The following is a 15,706-nucleotide window of genomic DNA, read 5'->3' as shown; positions in this document are numbered from 1 at the left end:
TCGTAAGGGGATTCAGCGTTGCCACCTTGGCGGGAGCAGGGCAGAAGGGGCATTTCAGTGGAGGGGTATGCGACCTGGATGACCAGGACGCCTTGACTGCAGGAGCCAGCACAGCGCCCAATCGAATTCTCCGCAGCGCGACTTTAAGGAGCTTTGGAATAGGGGGACCCTTTTGATTAGGGGCACAGGGGAATAGCGGAGTGACAATGCGCGTGCTCAGAGCAATAACTCCCCTTGAGTTCTTGTCCTGCGCATGAGCACTGGCTCCAAGCTATTCCCCAACCCCCCCTGTTAAGTTGGAAGCCCACGGCGCCGATGGGTCCCCCCCCCCCCCCCCCGCACCTGTTCCCAGGAGCGGTAAATTCCGGGGGAAAAAGAGGAATGTACGTCGAGGCGTGACGCCCGCGCTTAGGGTGACTCTAGATTGACTAAATAGAGACTTAGAGTACCGGCACTCTTTTCTCCTATTGTTCTGTGCCGCAGCAACGATCATTGGTCAGTTTGCATCACGTGATATTTGTTTACACTGCGACGGTTCATGGGGGCTGCCATTTTGTGGCTTATGCGTTTTCAGTCGGGCAACTGTGGTAGTACTAGTGCTGCGACGCCGCGAGTGCTGCCGGTGACCGACTCAGTGACCAGGGATTCCGCGCCTCGCAGCATTTCAGCTGCACAAGAGCATACGAGGATGCCGTTTTGCTGCGTTGTTGGCTGTTTCAACTCGCAGAATGATGGAAAACGCTTACTGTTTGCACCTGAGCGGCTCCATGCCGTACGGCTACGATCCCCGCCGCAGCGCAGGGTGGCTAACAGCGTTGTTTACAAAATGGCCGGGCCAAAGTTAGCGGCGAGGTCGCCGAAGCGGCAATCTGGCAACAATGATAAACAACAAAATGGCCGCCCCTGCTTACCGCCGTGCTGCCGTGACGGTACTCTAAGTCTTTATTTAGTGACTCTAGGTGACTCGATGCCAGCTACGGCACTAATACTTTCGGCTCTGGCGCCGAGTCAATCTTGCCCCGCCGAAGACATTCCTTTGCTGTCAACGGAGACGGCAAATCCGATGTGTGGTACTCGATGGAATGCGCATGCAGCAAGCTGCGTACGCGGAATCACGCGCCCTGCACATTCCAGGAGGTGAGGGGCCACTGGGCTCGGACCGGGGAGCCCTGGGCTCCGCTCACTTGTACATACACGTTGCCATTGTTTTGCTATTGGTTCAAATTGGGTGAGAGCTGGTTTGCTAAAGCTCCGCCCAGTTATCGAAGGGGTTAAAACCCGCGGGAAACAACGAATTTGGACGAGCGCGCCGAGTCTCAAGCTCGGCCGTTTTTAACAGCCTTTTTTTAAGCAGACTTTTTTTTAAACTGTCCTTTTTAAACTGCCTTGTGCTATGATGCCTTTTTTTATCAATCCCATCTTTAATAAATAAGTTTTGTCTTAAGAAGTTGGAATCGCTGCCCCAACCGGCAACGTGTCGCCGGACGAGCGGACGAAGACCCGAAGTGCGCTTCGTACCACCAACCGCCGTATATTCGATCACCGGCCAGCGTGCCATCATCAGTCACCGCTCGCGAGGAGCAACCGACTAGCCCAATCCGGCCTTCACATCAGGAGGAGGGCAAGAAGTTTAACTCCCCCTTAACCGATAGGGTCCCCCTGTTCTAAACTGCCTTTTCCCACGGCGTGTTATGGCTTGCCAGATTGCCTTTGCTCGCGACGACGGCTTTCTAAAGCTTTGAAGCTCCAAGCATGAAGCGACGAAATCAAGGAATGAATCGTGTCTGCATGACATCACGTGTGCCTCATCGCGCTGACAGTATCTGTCCCTCGGAGTTGCCCTTCCCCCCATCGCCGACTGATCGCCTTGCATTAGTAAAACAATCGCTGCGTGCCCATCTGCTCTGCCGAATACGGCGTATTACAACGATGAGCCGTTCGGGGAATCTTTCATTTCCAAGGAAATTTGAGACACAAAAATTAAGCGAAAACTTGCTTAGTTGAAATTCAAATTGAAAACAAAAATTGTATGATTTTTGTTTTCCGGACTGACGGAGTTCAAAAGCTCCAAGTGGAAAAAAACGCTGTAAGAAGAAGACGAGGGCGACGCATTACTACCGCGCTTCGTCGTCATCGCTGGAGGTTGGAGCGCGGGTCTCGGTCTGAAGCTGCTGTTTCCGGCTGTCCTGTGCCGCTGCTGTCTGAATGCTGCCAGCGTTGGTCGCCGTGATTCATCTGTAAATCCGCTCTACAACACAAACACTGAACCATTAAATAGCTGATCTGCTCAATAAATACTCTCATATTAAGGAACAATTGAGGATAGTGCTTCCATGCAGGCGTTTAGCAGAAGGATTACTGTCTTCTCTTCTTTGGCCTAAAAAAGGCCGTTTCTAGGCCTACAAACAAAAGCTACCCCATACCATCCACTTTCTTCCTTTCTCTCTTCGGTTAAGCCTGCATGCCGATTCCGTTTTTTTTTTTTTCTCGCCATAGCGTCTTAAATATTGTACATTTATGTAGAATGCATTTTATTCATATCGATTCTTTATTTTAGTTTCTTGAATTTTCAGTTGTTTTTTTTCTCACTCATCTGCTTTATGTGCTTATGAATGTCTTTTGCTTTCTGTGCACTATTCTTATGGATGAATGAGTATTATGAATTCTGTGTAAAAATTGCCCGCTGCTCTGCGTGTAAGAAGGAAATTGGGGTGACACTTCGCCCACCAACTTTGTTCGCCTTTTTGTCGCCCCTCGGTAACCAAAGCATTGTTTCAAATTAACTTTGAAACTTTATGCCCACAAGAACAGAAAATAAGGTTTTGTACAAAACTTCAGCGATTTCAGTGCACCCATGATCTGTCAGGATGGCCGAGCGGTCCAAGGCGCTGCGTTCAGGTCGCAGTCCGGTCTTCCGGGCGTGGGTTCGAATCCCACTTCTGACAACACTTTTTATTTTTATGCACTCAAGACGAATAAGGAAGGTTTTACTCTCCACCGATTTCAATGCACCGCTGTTCTGTCAGGATGGCCGAGCGATTCCACTTCCGGCCGCCGCAGCGTACGAACGTGTGATGACGAGCTCCACAGGAGCGGCTACAGCGGCCATGTCTGGCCGCGGAAACAGGTTTTTTAAAACTGACAACGAGTACGAGGTCATCCTACCAAGTTTGCCTACAGGTCGCATAATTTTTAATAAAGTTTTTCTTCAGGCTGACGTCCGTGCACGACCGTACCGCGTCGAAGATTTCCTTGACGCGTTGGCTCACCTCAAGTTGCTCCCTGACGTAACCGCCTTGGGGCCGTATATGATGAGTCACGTCTGGGCGGTGACTTTGGACAGCGCTCACGTTGTCAAGAAGATGCTCGACGCTGGTGAAATTCAGGTCAAGGAACGTCGGTGTTTGATAATTGACCCAGCAAACCAAGAAGTTCGAATGAAGATTCACTGGTTGCCTCCCGGAGTGCCAGATGAAGACGTGCGAGCGGCCTTTGTGTCGTACGGAAAAGAAACTGAGGTCAAGGCTGAGCGTTGGCGGGTATAAGGCGTCACCGATAAAGGGTCTACAACGCGCCTGGTGTCTCTTTCGCTGAAAGCGGGAGTCAAGCTGGACGATTTGCCGCATCAGGTGAGCATCGCTGGTGAATTGACCCTGGTTGTGGTACCGGGCAGGGCCCCCCTCTGCTTGCGCGGCCGTGGCAAGGGTCATGTTCGGCGTGAGTGCAAAATTCCGCGGTGTGGTGCGTGCCGTCGGTTCGGGCATGCGGAGAGTGAGTGTGCGCGAATGTATGCCAGCGTGACCGGGCGTTCTTCTAACGAAGCAGCGTCCGAGCTGATGATGGGTGAGCTTGACGCCGAAGAAGCAGCGACGGGAAAGGGAGGCAACGTTTTGGAGACACTGGTGCCCCATTCAAACAGTGTCGCAGAGGGAAGCGGGAGGCTTGAGCCTGCATCCAGTGTCCCGCAGGACGGTTTGCCTGATGAGAAGGCTGCTGTGTTGGAAGACGCCGCCGCCCGTCCTAACGAAGCTTCGGAGAACGCTGAAAGTCAGCAGGAGGAAATGTGGTCTCGTTGGCTGCAAGCAACAGTCAGGCTGGAAAGCGACCACGAGAAAAGAATCCCGATGCACCGCATAGTCCTGAAGAAGGCGCTGAAGAACCCCCGGCGAAAGCTGCTGGAGTGAGGCGTCCGTCTTTCAAGCCGCGGCCTAACGTTCCGCCCGACCCACGGCAGGCGGCCAAGCCGCCTCCGTAGTTAAGTCGACCGCGTGCACCTGGGTGCCTTCGCGTGCAGCGGCAGCATCGACGGACAACAGGCAGCGTCGCCTTTCAAGTTTCCTAGTCAGCGCAACCATGGACTATTGTGAGTTCAGCGACGTTGCTGCACGTGACCTCCTTGTTCACAAAGTCAACAATAGGCGGTACAATTTGCTTTAAAAAGAAAAGATGGAGGGGAAAAAAGATGCAGCATTACGTATAGCAAAGCGTAACGTAAGAGGGCCAGCCGCAAAGCGGCGGCAGTATCAATTAAATTGCCTTCTACTATAAAATGACATCGACATTGCGGCCATACAAGAGACAAAAGTAGAATCTGAAGAGCAAACTGACGGCATGTTGTTACCTTTTCGATCCCGCTATGACATCTGTGTGAGTCATGCCGTCGGCACTTCTGGGGGTGTATTGCTTTTGATGCGAAACTCAATTGATATTGTTGTAGAGTGTGTAAAAGTTGATGCAAGTGGTCGTCTTATTGTTCGCGATTTTTTCTTTGCTCAGATGAAATGGCGAGTGATCTGTATATATGCCCCGTACAAGCAACAAGAACGCAGAGTTTTCTTTGAGGAACTTGTGCCCCATGTCAGTGCAGAACGAAATTTTGTTTTACTCGGTGACTTTAATGTGTTTGTATGCGTGAAGATAGGGCAAGGAGGCACCCTTTGCGCGACCGCAGCGCTCTTTACTTGAACACGTTGATCACAGAGCAAAAATTCGAAGATGTAGGTTTGCTGCTATCGAATTCTAGTCTGCCGCAGGACACTCATTTCCAGCGCGATTCTCACGCTAGACTTGATAGAGCTTACATATCCGTCGCCCTCGTGTCACTGTGTACCCATTACATGGTGAAACATGTATCATTCAGTGACCATAGCCTCGTTACGTTTACATTAGGTACCAAACAAAAGAATTCGCGCTTTAACTGGCATCTTTGGAAGATGAATAACAAACTTCTCGAAGACGACACCTTCGTTAGTAACACACAAGATAGTATACGAGAAATACTGACAAGTGGGGCTAATAGACTTGTTTGCGCGTGGGGGAGTTTCAAAGAAAACATTAAGATGAGCGCAATCGAACACAGCACAGCGAAACAACACAAAAGAAAACAGGCTGAGAAGCAATTACAATGCCAGCTGGATTTGTTACTCAGTCAAGAATGTGCGCAGCCGGGATTGCGCAGTACAGAAATCAGAGATGTTCGTAGGCAGCTGGAAGTGCTAGACAATGATAAGTACAAGGGAGCAGTTATACGGGCACGGGCAGAAAAGCTTTGGGTTAGTGAAATGCCAACGAAGCGGGCACTTGTGGATGAAAAGAGCTACTCAGCGAAAAACGATATCCAAGAGATAAGGCTCGAAAATGCAGTCACCCGAGACAAGGAAATGACTAAAAGAGCCTTTGTCAAACACTACAGCGAATTATTTGGGTGCAGAAACAAACTTGCAGAGGGTTTTGAAAGCACGTTTTTGTCGCTCATGCCAAAACTCAACGAAGAAAGGAAGTCATTTCTAGAAGTTCCAGTTACAATCCAAGAAATTGAAAAAGCCATAGATGATCTTAGTCCGGGCAAGACGCCTGGTCCAGTCGGTTTGAGCGCAGCTTTCTATAAGCGGTTTCGAGAAGAAGTGGCAGAGGCATTACACGCTGTTTTAATGGAGGCGTACGAAAAGAAAGAGCTGCCACCGTCTTTCCGGCGAGCGCATATATTACTAATTCCTAGGAGTAATGATCGCGAGAAGCAGCAATTGGTTTCGTCTTTCAGACCTATAACGTTAATGAATGTGGATTATAAAATCTATATGAAGGTGCTAGCAAGGAGATTGCAAACTGTCATCAAAGATGTTGTGGGACCACACCAGACTTGTGGCATCAAAGGAAGGTCAATAACCACTAACATTCACATTATGAGGAGCATTTTAGAGTGTTGTGACGTTTTCTCAATGCGCGCAGCTGTGTTACAGGTTGATCTTGAAAAAGCTTTCGATCGCGTGCATCACGACACACTTTTCACCATATTGGAATATGTAAACTTGGGCTCAGTGATTTCGGATGGTGTGAGAATGGCATACAAGGGGTGTTTCGCCAATAATGTAGTCAACAAAGAACTCACAGATAGTATCGAAATCTATTCCTCTGTCAGGCAAGGGTGCCCCTTATCCCCCTTGCTATTTGTCATCTATCTGGAGCCGTTTTGTTTGAAAGTACTTTACAATGAAATGGTTAGAGACTTCCAGTTAATGTCAACAGAAGTGAAGGTGCTTTCGTATGCTGATGATATTGCTATTGTTTGCAAGGACAAAAAAAGTGTCAAGGAGGCCCTGAACGATGCCACAGCATACTGCAGATCTACCGGCAGTGTTATAAACTGGAACAAATGCCTGGGTTTCTGGCAGGTGGAGTTGGAAGACTCTCCTCCCTTATTTCAAAATGTTCAGTGGTCAGACGTGCCTACAAAGTATCTAGGCGTACCAATTCAGCACTACAAGGACACGACACAGTATTGGCGAGAAGAAACTGAGCATATGCGTTCGAAAACAACTAAATGAGGTGGCAGGGATTTTTCCATTTTTGCTCGCGCAACAGTGTGTAACCTTTTCCTTGTCGCGAAAGTATGGTACGTGCTGCAGGCGATGTTCATGACAAGAATGTGTGTTCAGAATCTGCACAGTGTTAGCTGTGTATGTGTGGGAATCAACATGGGAGCGCACGAGCCGGACAAACTTGTTTCGCTCAGTGCAGAATGGTGGTTTGGGTCTTGTACATTTGTTTTTAAGGCAAGTTGTCTCGAGATTCATTTTCCTGCGAGACCAAAAGGATCCCTTTTTGAGGACAGTGATGCAAGTGCGGCTGCAAAACTTTTTACCCGAATTTCTGGTTTGTACGCAAGGGTTTCATCGTCGAGGAGTGCAGGGGTATTTGCGTGAAGTGGTTGGAGCCTTTCAAACATTGAAAGTGCGATTCTCGATGAAGTACCTCAGTGGCGTAAAACGTAGGCGGCTCTATGCGGACCTGTCAGATTTGATGTTACCAGTGCCAATTTATCGCTTACTGAATGGTGATGGTCAGTGTGGTGATGTTCTTAAAAGAGTGAAGAAGATGGCCATGCGGCCATCGGTGAAAACTTTCTTTTTCCACTTACATAGTTGCACACTGCCCGTGAAGCCATGGTTGGAAGAGAAGGGGATATATGTCCCATGGGGCACAAACTGTTTAATATGCCGCAAGCCAGAAACTGTAGACCATATATTCTTGGACTGTTGGGATGCAGTCTTTCTTTGGGACATCCTGCAAAGGACGCTAAAGAAAGACCTTCCAATAACGCCGTATGGCATCCGTTTTTTGCCAGTTAATAACGAAGACGGTGCACCGTATGATTTGTTCATGCTGTTGGTACTGCATGGTGTATGGAAGACACGAATGGGTGTCCATCATGCAGATCAAAATGTGCGACCCGCTAGAGAGTACTTTGTTGAGAGTATTGCTTACCTAAGAGATGTGTATAAGGAAAAAGTTGATAAACCAGAATGGTACACTCTGTTGAAAGACCTTGTTGCCGTGAAACGGTTTTAACCTACGAGTGCTGTCTTTGTTCAGATAGCACCTTTTAATGTGTTGTATTTGTTTTTCCTCCATAGTCGGCATTAAAGAAAAAAAACTGTCAGGATGGCCGAGCGGTCCAAGGCGCTGCGTTCAGGTCGCAGTCCGGTCTTCCGGGCGTGGGTTCGAATCCCACTTCTGACATCAGTTTTTATTTTTATACACAAGACGAAAAAGGAAGGTTTTACTCTGCACCGATTTGTATGCGCTCGTGTCCTGTCAGGAGGGGATTCTGCTTCCGGCCGCGCTAGCGCACGGACGCGCTATCATGAGCTCCGTCGGAGCGGCGTCAGCGGCCCAGCAGGGCCGCGGAAACAGGTCTTTTGGTGCTTTTTCTTCGACAGGTGCTGAATACCAGGTAGTTCTACCGAGTTTGCCTACAGGGCGTTTCGTTGCCAACACAGTTTTTTTGCACTGTGATATCAGGGCACGCCCATACCGGGTGGAAGATTTTCGCGATGTTCTGGGTGAGTTATCGCTCCTGCCGGAAGTAATCGCCATCGGAGCCTACAGGATGAGCCACGTGTTGGCGGTTACGTTTAAGGATGAAGACGCCGTTAAAAAAATTGTGAGTGCTGGTGATCTGGTTGTGAAAAAGTGCCGGTGTCTCGTCATCGACCCAGCTAACCAAGACGTGCGCATGAAAGTCCACTGGCTTTTGCAAAGTGTTCCTGACGACGACGTGAAGCTCGCCTTCGCGGCATTTGGCAAGGTGACTGACTTTGCCCGCGAGCGGTGGCGAGTGCAGGGTATGGCAGACAAAGGCTCCACTACAAGGCTCGTCACCCTGAAGCTGAAACCGGGAGTGAAGCTCGACGACATTCCGCACCAGGTGAGCGTCGCCGGTGAGCTGGCTCTCGTGGTCGTGCCGGGCAGGGCTCCGCTCTGCCTTCGCTGCCGTGGCACGGGCCACATACGCCGGGAGTGCCGCATACCGCGGTGCGGTGCTTGTCGACGGTTCGGCCACGAGGACAGCCAGTGCGAGCGTACCTACGCAAAAGTCACCGGGTCCGTTAACACTCAGGACGCTTCAGCCTTGCTCATGGACGCGGCGGATATGGAAGAGACGTCTGCCGCTACGACTGCGACAGCGGCGGGCGAGACGAATGCCGTGGAGACATCGCAACAGGACAAAATTGTTGCTGAGGAGGGCGTAACCATACGTGAACCAGCGCCTCGCCAGGACGCAGGGCCGAGGTCGGAGGGCGAGGTGAAATCCCCAGTCGCTACTGGGGCTCCTTCCATTCCTCCTGACCCTGTGAGCATGGACATGTCTTCCGGGGCGGCTAACCTAGCGGCGTGAAAGCGCCCGCACGACGACGGTGAGAGCACGGCGCTTTAACAGGACGGCAATGGCGGAGACGAGCCGCCGTCCAAAGCCGCAGGTATGAGGCGGCCGACCTTGAAGCCGCGGCCGAACACTTCGTCCGAAACACGGCACGCGGGGAAACCGCCTCCGTAGTTTCATGCCTAGAGCCCGTTCTGGGGTCTGGGGATTTTTTTTTTTAGGCGTGGCGCGAAGGCAGACACCATAAAATAAGGCGTTTTTTTTTCTCGATATGGCTCTCATTTTAACTGAAGCACTGCGTGTAGCCACTTTAAACGTGCGAGGCCTTGCAGCAAGAAGGCGACAATGCCAGCTCAGTCGCCTTCTTCTAGACAACGATCTGCACGTAGTTGCAATACAAGAAACTAAAATTGAAAGCCAAGAAGCTACAGAACGTATGGTGTCCGTTTTCCGTACGCACTTTGAAGTATGTGTGTGTCATTCTGTAGGTGCCTCTGGCGGCTGCGTACTTTTTCTTCGCAATAATTTCGGTATTACGGTGCAGTCACTTTTCTCGTGCGATAGCGGCCGTCTTCTTGTCGTTGATTTTTTGTACTCTGGCGTTGAGTTCCGAGTTATTTGTGTGTATGCACCAAATGTGGAGTCCGAGCGAAGAGTGTTTTTTGACCGCTTTCAGACATACCTAAACTGTGACAAAGTACTAATCCTACTGGGCGATTTCAACTGCGTCTGTCAGGCTACCGATCGTGCAAGAAGTTAGTTTGTGAGAGATAGGAGTGCTGATGTCTTGAACGAATTGGTCCATGGCCATAATTTAGAAGATATTGGAAGTGTTTTCACCAATGGCCCTTGTACACGGTATACCCATTTTCAGGGCAATAGCCATGCCCGATTGGACAGAGTGTATGTGTCGGCAGAACTTGTTTCACTATGCACCTTGTATGATGTCAGACCTGTGGCTTTCAGTGACCACGCCCTAGTGATTACAACCTTTGGCAGGCAGCAAAGCAAAAAGCGGTTTAATTGACATTTATGGAAAATAAATAATAAGTTGTTGGAGGACGATGGATTCGCTAAGGAAGTAAAGCAAGAACTAGAGAAGCTAATTACAGCGCAACCGTCGAACTTCGCTGCAGAGTGGGAGGAGTTTAAGCAAAGGGTAAAAATAAGAGCGATTGAAAAAGGTACGCAGTTGAAATATGCCGAGAAACAAAAGGAAGCAGAGCTTCGTGAACAGCTTGAATACCTCACGTGTATAGAAAGCGCACAACCAGGCACATGCTTTAATGAAATAAGGGATGTCAAAGCCCAGCTGGAAAAAATGGACGCCGATAAGTATACTGCGGCAGTTATTCGGGCGCGAACTGAGCAGCTATGGGCAGGGGAAACACCAACAAAACGAGCGATATCCGATGAAAAACGATACTCGTGCCGAAAGCAAATACGACAAATAAACACTGGGGCGGGGGTTTCCGCAGACAGTGGCGTAATCAAGGAAACAATCTGTGATCACTTCAAAGATATGCTAAGTCATTCGCGGAAAGCGGAAAGGGGCTTCCACTGCGAATTTCTACCACTTATGCCGAAACTTGACGATGAAATCAATATACGGCTCGAACAGACTGTTTCCTTGCAAGAAATAGAGGACGCGATAGATGCATTGCCAACCGGTAAAGCTCATGGCCCCGACGGCCTGGGAGCAGCTTTCTACAAAGCTTTCAAAACTGCAATAGCCCCGATACTGCAAGTCATTGTCGTTGCAAGTTATGAGAAAAAACGTGTTCCGCTGTCCTTCACAACTTCGCACATAGTGCTCATTCCTAAAACCGATGATGCTGAAAAGCTCCTGATGGTGGGGTCTTATCGCCCGATAAGCCTCACAAACGTCGACTACAAGATTTTCATGAAGGTGTTGGCGAAGAGACTGCAGAGTGTTATAACATCGATTGTAGGCACGCACCAAACGTGTGGCATAAAAGGTCGAAGTATCGCTGCGAACATACACGTGGCGCGGTCCATACTAGAATGCTGTGACTCTTTTGATGACCGAGTGGCGATGATGTAACTAGATCTGGCGAAAGCCTTTGACCGGGTGTCTCATGACGTCCTGTTAGCCGTACTAGAGCATGCGAATGTTGGCCGAATAATAACAGAAGGTGTTAGAATGGCATACGCAAACTGTACGACTCAGATTGTTGTGAACGGCGAACTCACTGGCAGCCTGCAAGTGCGATCTTCTGTAAGACAGGGTTGTCCCCTTTCGCCATTGCCGTTAGCGGCGTACCTTGAGCCACTTTGCTTGGCCATCCGGAATAATGAATGCATAACGGGTTTCAGGCTGCAATCAGCGCACGTAAAAATCTTGGCTTATGCTGATGACATCGCTGTATTTTGTGCAAATACAGAAAGTATTTCTGAGGTAACGAACGTAGTGCACAAATTTTGTAGCTGCACTGGAGCCCAGAGCAACTGGGAAAAAAGCAACGGGTTCTGGCACGGTGGCTGGGACGTCACGCCTGAACACTATTCTCGGATGCGCTGGTCCACCACTTCAGCGTTGTATTTAGGAGTACCCCTTGACAGTTACCGGGACCCAGATCCGTACTGGCTTGACCAAGCATCGAAGGCCAAGGAAAGAAGTGATGCATGGCAAGGGAGACAGTTATCGATGTTTTCGCGTGCCATTATCTGCAACCTGTTCCTTACTGCTAAAGTGTGGTATGTGATGAATGTGCTCAGTGCTTCCCGGGCAAGCATTCAAAAACTTCATTGTGTATTTGCGGTTTTTATTTGGGCTTCGACCTGGGAAAGGACGGGTCGAACAAACTTGTTTCTTTCTGTGAAGAAAGGTGGGCTTGGCCTGGCGCATTTATTTTTGAGACAAGTTGTCTCGCGTTTCATGTACCTACGGGATGAAAATGATGTCTTCCTCCGGACCGTAATGCAAGTACGGCTTTGTCGACTTCTTCCTGACCTTCTTGTAAGTTCGGTACATGTAAATGGTGCGATAAGAGTGTACCTTAAAGAAGTTGTGCTCGCGTACAGAATGCTGCATGTTCGGTTTTCCATGGAGTATTTGTGTGTTGTCAAGAAAAAAAAAATTGTACGTGGACTTATTGGACACAATGCTTCCTCTGCCGATATATCGTTTGCCACACGTTGCAGGCCCAGGAGCTGATGTACTTAAAAGAGTTAAGAAGATGCCAATATTGCCAGCGATCAAATCCTTTTTCTTTAAACTCCACACTAATACCTTATCAGTGAAAACGTGGATGCACGATAAAGGTCTTTTCGTCCCTTGGTCAACAAACTGTTTCCTGTGCCACAAACCGGAAACCATTGAACATGTGTTTTTGGACTGTTGGGATCCCATTTTTTTCTGGGATGTCCTTCAGAGAACTTTAAAGAAAGACCTACCATTAGATGCATATGGCGTAAGATTTCTACCTTTTCACAAAACAGATGATTTTCCATTTGATGCTGTAATGCTCCTGGGACTTCACAGCTTGTGGAAAACCAGAATGGAGTTTAACAATGCAGATGAACAAGTGAAACCTGTACGGGAACATTTCATTCAAAATGTTGTGCGATTTAGGGAGGCGTGTAAGGCCCTCCCTGAACAGCCAAAATGGATCGATGTGCTTGATGATTTGGCAAGACTGAAGAAATTTTAACATGCCGTGTCAGGCAAAGGTCTGCCGACACGTTTTAATCGTTCATGTTGTGTGTTTAGAATGTCAAAGTCGGCAATAAAAAAAAAAAAACAGTGTCCTGTCAGGATAGCCGAGCGGTCCAAGGCGCTGCGTTCAGGTCGCAGTCCTGTCTTCCGGGCGTGGGTTCGAATCCCACTTCTGACATCAATTTTTCTTTTTATGCACACAAGGCGAAAATGGAAGGTTTTACTGTGCACCGATCTGTATGCACCCGTGTCCTGTCAGGATGGCCGAGCGGTCCAAGGCGCTGCGTTCAGGTAGCAGTCAGGTCTTCCGGGCGTGGGTTCGAATCCCACTTCTGACATCAATTTTTCTTTTTATACCCACAAGACGAAAAACGAAGGTTTTACTCTGCACCGATCTGTATGCACCCGTGTCCTGTCAGGATGGCCGAGCGGTTCAAGGCGCTGCGTTCAGGTCGCAGTCCTGTCTTCCGGGCGTGGGTTCGAATCCCACTTCTGACATCAATTTTTCTTTTTATGCACACAAGGCGAAAATGGAAGGTTTTACTCTGCACCGATCTGTATGCATCCGTGTCCTGTCAGGATGGCCGAGCGGTCCAAGGCGCTGCGTTCAGGTAGCAGTCAGGTCTTCCGGGCGTGGGTTCGAATCCCACTTCTGACATCAATTTTTCTTTTTATGCACACAAGACGAAAATGGAAAGTTTTACTCTGCACCGATCTGTATGCACCCGTGTCCTGTCAGGATGGCCGAGCGGTCGAAGGCGCTGCGTTCAGGTCGCAGTCCAGTCTTCCGGGCGTGGGTTCGAATCCCACTTCTGACATCAATTTTTCTTTTTATGCACACAAGACGAAAAAGGAAGGTTTTACTCTGCACCGATCTGTATGCACCCGTGTCCTGTCAGGATGGCCGAGCGGTCGAAGGCGCTGCGTTCAGGTCGCAGTCCGGTCTTCCGGGCGTGGGTTCGAATCCCACTTCTGACATCAATTTTTCTTTTATGCACACAAGACGAAAAAGGAAGGTTTTACTCTGCACCGATCTGTATGCACCCATGTTCTGTCAGGATGGCCGAGCGGTCCAAGGCGCTGCGTTCAGGTCGCAGTCCGGTCTTCCGGGCGTGGGTTCGAATCCCACTTCTGACATCAGTGTTTTTATTTTTATGCGCACAAGACGAAAAAGAAAGGTTTTACTCTGCACCGATTTCTTTGCACCCGTGTCCTGTCAGGATGGCCGGGATTCGACTTCCGGCCACCGAGCGTGACGGACGTGCGATGACGGGCTCCGTTGGAGCAGCTACAGCGGTCATGTCTGGCCGCGGAAACAGGGCTTTTGCCTCGGATGAAGAGTATCAGGTGATTCTGCCTACCCTTCCTACAGGACGTGTTGTGTTGAACAGTTTTTTTGCACGCTGACGTGCCCGACGAAGACGTGAGGGTAGTCTTTGCTCCGTACGGCAAGGTGAGCGAAGTCACCAAGGAGCGGTGGCGCGTCCAAGGTGTCGCCAGCAAGGGGTCGACGACACGCTTGGTTTCATTGAAAATGAATCCTGGCGTGAAGCTGGAAGACCTCCCTCACGAAGTCAGGGTTGGCGGTGAGCTGGCTCTCGTGGTTGTACCGGGCAGAGCTCCGCTGTGTCTGCGCTGCCACGGTACTGGGCACATTCGCCGTGAGTGCAAGGTTCCACGATGCGGCGCCTGTCGTCGCTACGGACACGAAGAAAGCAGCTGCGTACGCACGTACGCGAGTGCTGCCGTCCCAGTCAACACTGACATTTCTTCCGAACTTGTCATGAACGAGGCTGACGCGGAAGATGCGGCAGCAGAGGCAGGGGACAGCGTGGAGAAGGCCCCAGCTGTGCCCCCTCCGGAAATATCCACAAGCGTAGAGGAGCCCAGCAGTAAGCGGCAGCAACAGGTAGCGCAGCCTGCAGAAGTCAAGGCGCCAACGGACGAAGTCTTGAGCAGTGGGGCGTCAGCTCCCGTCGTTCCCCAGCATGGTGACAGTATAGAAGTGTCAAATGCATCAACCAGCAACCAAGCAGGGAAGCGACCGCACGAGCACTGTGCGAATGGAGAGCCCAAAGTGAGCCAAGGCGACGAGCCACCGCAGAAGACTGTTAGTGTCAGGCGACCGACGTTGAAACCGCGGCCGAATGTACAGGCCGATCAACGAGCGGCGGCTAAGCCGCTGCCTTAGTTGGAGTGAGTGCCCTGTGAGTGGTTTCTGTGGGCGTGAGATGAACTTTTTCGGTGACGGACTGCATGGGCTGATTTTCCAGTCCATACGCAAGAGGCACTTGTGTAAAAGATGTTGGATTACCGCCACCGCACCCATCGAACACCTTAGACTAGGCAAGTCACCCGCACCATCGCCTTGTGTCCCGAGGTATGCACCATATGGCTCCTGTACCTAAACTAGATGGCTTCTACACCTCTTAGAGCGTTGCGCATTGCAACAATTAATGTCAGGGGACTGGCTTCCAAGAAGCGGCAGTACCAACTAAGCCGGCTGTTCGTTGATAATGACCTAGACATAATAGCCGTGCAGGAGACGAAAGTCGAAAGAAAGGAACAGGCGGACCTTATGGTGCAGCCTTTTACGGCACATTACAATGTTTGTGTGTGCCATTCTTCTGGCACATCGGGTGGTTGTGCTGTATTTATTAGGAATTCTCTGGAGACTGTCGAGCAGAATTTAACTGTGTTAAACTGGCCGTTTGGTTGTAGTGGATTTTTTTATTGCAATTTGCTATGGAAAGTCATATGCGTGTAAGCCCCTAACAGGGAGAACGAGCGCAAGGAATTTTTTGATTGCCTTGAACAACATGTGTGCTGTGAGCGGTTAATTGTGCTTTTGGGCGACTTTAACT

At 49.8% G+C, this 15,706-nt stretch overlaps 9 non-coding genes and 2 pseudogenes across 9 annotated transcripts; all 11 read left to right on the top strand.

Moving 5' to 3' along the window:
• Positions 1 to 2,861: 2,861 nt before the first annotated feature.
• TRNAL-CAG (transfer RNA leucine (anticodon CAG)) lies at positions 2,862 to 2,945 on the top strand. The gene has a single exon. It is a non-coding gene; the product is annotated as a tRNA-Leu (tRNA).
• A 129-nt stretch (positions 2,946 to 3,074) lies between these two features.
• LOC144119886 (uncharacterized) lies at positions 3,075 to 4,184 on the top strand (annotated as a pseudogene).
• Positions 4,185 to 6,515: 2,331 nt separating this feature from the next.
• On the top strand, positions 6,516 to 7,848 carry LOC144118815 (uncharacterized; annotated as a pseudogene).
• An 87-nt stretch (positions 7,849 to 7,935) lies between these two features.
• On the top strand, positions 7,936 to 8,019 carry TRNAL-CAG (transfer RNA leucine (anticodon CAG)). The gene has a single exon. It is a non-coding gene; the product is annotated as a tRNA-Leu (tRNA).
• Positions 8,020 to 12,936: 4,917 nt separating this feature from the next.
• On the top strand, positions 12,937 to 13,020 carry TRNAL-CAG (transfer RNA leucine (anticodon CAG)). Its single transcript has one exon. It is a non-coding gene; the product is annotated as a tRNA-Leu (tRNA).
• Positions 13,021 to 13,096: 76 nt separating this feature from the next.
• On the top strand, positions 13,097 to 13,180 carry TRNAL-CAG (transfer RNA leucine (anticodon CAG)). Its single transcript has one exon. It is a non-coding gene; the product is annotated as a tRNA-Leu (tRNA).
• Positions 13,181 to 13,256: 76 nt separating this feature from the next.
• Positions 13,257 to 13,340, top strand: TRNAL-CAG (transfer RNA leucine (anticodon CAG)). The gene has a single exon. It is a non-coding gene; the product is annotated as a tRNA-Leu (tRNA).
• A 76-nt stretch (positions 13,341 to 13,416) lies between these two features.
• TRNAL-CAG (transfer RNA leucine (anticodon CAG)) lies at positions 13,417 to 13,500 on the top strand. The gene has a single exon. It is a non-coding gene; the product is annotated as a tRNA-Leu (tRNA).
• A 76-nt stretch (positions 13,501 to 13,576) lies between these two features.
• On the top strand, positions 13,577 to 13,660 carry TRNAL-CAG (transfer RNA leucine (anticodon CAG)). Its single transcript has one exon. It is a non-coding gene; the product is annotated as a tRNA-Leu (tRNA).
• A 76-nt stretch (positions 13,661 to 13,736) lies between these two features.
• Positions 13,737 to 13,820, top strand: TRNAL-CAG (transfer RNA leucine (anticodon CAG)). Its single transcript has one exon. It is a non-coding gene; the product is annotated as a tRNA-Leu (tRNA).
• A 75-nt stretch (positions 13,821 to 13,895) lies between these two features.
• On the top strand, positions 13,896 to 13,979 carry TRNAL-CAG (transfer RNA leucine (anticodon CAG)). The gene has a single exon. It is a non-coding gene; the product is annotated as a tRNA-Leu (tRNA).
• Positions 13,980 to 15,706: the final 1,727 nt, after the last annotated feature.

This window comes from Amblyomma americanum, chromosome 2 (genome assembly GCF_052857255.1).
Source record: "Amblyomma americanum isolate KBUSLIRL-KWMA chromosome 2, ASM5285725v1, whole genome shotgun sequence".
NCBI lineage: Eukaryota > Metazoa > Arthropoda > Arachnida > Ixodida > Ixodidae > Amblyomma > Amblyomma americanum.
Note: the sequence above shows the minus strand (reverse complement) of the source record. Positions and strands in the feature narration are given on the sequence as shown.